Raw genomic sequence first — 2,530 nt, 5'->3', positions numbered from 1 at the left:
TGTCTGTCTAATAGTCCCTGTCTGTCTAATAGTCCCTGTCTGTCTGTCTAACAGTCTGTCTGTCTGTCTAATAGTCTGTCTGTCTAATAGTCCCTGTCTGTCTGTCTAACAGTCCCTGTCCGTCTGTCTAACAGTCCCTGTCCGTCTGTCTAATAGTCTGTCTGTCTGTCTAATAGCCCTGTCTGTCTGTCTAATAGTCCCTGTCCGTCTGTCTAATAGTCTGTCTGTCTGTCTAATAGTCCTGTCTGTCTGTCTAATAGTCCTGTCTGTCTGTCTAATAGTCCTGTCTGTCTGTCTAATAGTCCCTGTCTGTCTGTCTAATAGTCCTGTCTGTCTGTCTAATAGTCCTGTCTGTCTGTCTAATAGTCCCTGTCTCTGTCTAACAGTCCTGTCCGTCTGTCTAACAGTCCTGTCTGTCTGTCTAATAGTCCCTGTCTGTCTGTCTAATAGTCTGTCTGTCTCTGTCCGTCTGTCTAATAGTCCCTGTCCATCTGTCTAATAGTCTGTCTGTCTAATAGTCCCTGTCCGTCTGTCTAATAGTCCCTGTCTGTCTGTCTAATAGTCCTGTCTGTCTGTCTGTCAGTCCTGTCCGTCTGTCTAACAGTCCTGTCTGTCTGTCTAATAGTCCCTGTCTGTCTGTCTAATAGTCCCTGTCCGTCTGTCTAATAGTCCTGTCCGTCTGTCTAATAGTCCCTGTCTGTCTGTCTAATAGTCCTGTCTGTCTGTCTAATAGTCTGTCTGTCTGTCTAATAGTCTGTCTGTCTAATAGTCTGTCTGTCTAATAGTCCTGTCTGTCTGTCTAATAGTCCCTGTCTGTCTGTCTAATAGTCCTGTCCGTCTGTCTAATAGTCTGTCTGTCTGACTAACAGTCCTGTCTGTCTGTCTAATAGTCTGTCTGTCTGTCTGTCTAATAGTCCTGTCTGTCTGTCTAATAGTCCTGTCTGTCTAATAGTCTGTCTGTCCTGTCTGTCTAATGTCTGTCCCTAGTCCGTCTGTCTGTCTAATAGTCCATCCATCTGTCTAACAGTCCTGTCTGTCTGTCTAATAGTCCCTGTCTGTCTAATAGTCCCTGTCTGTCTGTCTAATAGTCTGTCTGTCTCTGTCTAATAGTCCCTGTCCGTCTGTCTAACAGTCCTGTCTGTCTGTCTAATAGTCTGTCTGTCTGTCTGTCTAATAGTCCTGTCCATCTGTCTAAAGTCTGTCTGTCTAATAGTCCCCGTCTGTCTGTCTAATAGTCCTGTCCATCTGTCTAATAGTCTGTCTGTCTAATAGTCTGTCTAATAGTCTGTCTGTCTAATAACAGTCTGTCTGTCTGTCTAATAGTCTGTCTGTCTAATAGTCTGTCTGTCTAATAGTCCTGTCTGTCTGTCTAAAAGTCTGTCTGTCTGTCTGTCTGTCTAATAGTCCTGTCTGTCTGTCTAATAGTCTGTCTGTCTGTCTGTCTAATAGTCTGTCTGTCTGTCTAACAGTCCTGTCCTGTCTAACAGTCTGTCTGTCTTAGTCTGTTATAAGTTAATCTGATGTTCTCTTTCTCTCCTGTCTCTCCTCTAACAGTCCTGTCTGTCTGTCTAAACTCTGTCTATGAGTCTGTCTGTCTGTCTGTCTAACAGTCTGTCTGTCTGTCTCTCCTGTCTGTCTGTCTAGAAGTCTGTCTCCTCAGTCCTATCCTCTGTCTTCTGTCTGTCTAACAGTCCTGTCTGTCTGTCTAACAGTCCTGTATCTCTGTCTAACAGTCCTGTCTGTCTGTCTAATAGTCTGTCTCCTGTCTAACAGTCCTGTCTGTCTCCTCTAAACTCTGTCTGTCTGTCATTCTGTCTCTAGCCAGTTCTCTCTGTTCTCTCCTCTATCTCCTTCTAGAACTCTGCTCACTCTGTCATTCTCTCTCTAGCCAGTTCTCTCTGTCTTTCCTCTATCTCCTTCTAGAACTCTGTCTCACTCTGTCATTCTCTCTCTAGCCAGTTCTGTCTGTTCTCTCCTCTATCTCCTTCTAGAACTCTGCTCACTCTGTCATTCTCTCTCTAGCTGTTCTCTCTGTTCTCTGCCTCTATCTCCTTCTAGAACTCTCTGTCTGTCTGTCTGTCTGTCTGTCTGTCTGTTCTGTCTGTTCTGTCTGTCTGTCTCCTTCTAGAACTCTGCTCACTCTGTCATTCTCTCCTCTTCCAGTTCTCTCCTGTTCTCTCCTCTATCTCCTTCTAGAACTCTGCTCACTCTGTCATTCTCTCTCTAGCCAGTTCTCTCTGTTCTCTCCTCTATCTCCTTCTAGAACTCTGCTCACTCTGTCATTCTCTCTCTAGCCAGTTCTCTCTGTTCTCTCCTCTATCTCCTTCTAGAACTCTGCTCACTCTGTCATTCTCTCTCTAGCCAGTTCTCTCTGTTCTCTCCTCTATCTCCTTCTAGAACTCTGCTCACTCTGTCATTCTCTCTCTAGCCAGTTCTCTCTGTTCTCTCCTCTATCTCCTTCTAGAACTCTGCTCACTCTGTCATTCTCTCTCTAGCCAGTTCTCTCTGTTCTCTCCTCTATCTCCTTCTA

The sequence above is a fragment of the Oncorhynchus keta genome, unplaced genomic scaffold, assembly GCF_023373465.1.
Source record: "Oncorhynchus keta strain PuntledgeMale-10-30-2019 unplaced genomic scaffold, Oket_V2 Un_contig_11282_pilon_pilon, whole genome shotgun sequence".
In the NCBI taxonomy this organism is placed as follows: domain Eukaryota; kingdom Metazoa; phylum Chordata; class Actinopteri; order Salmoniformes; family Salmonidae; genus Oncorhynchus; species Oncorhynchus keta.
This window is presented reverse-complemented; position numbering follows the sequence as displayed.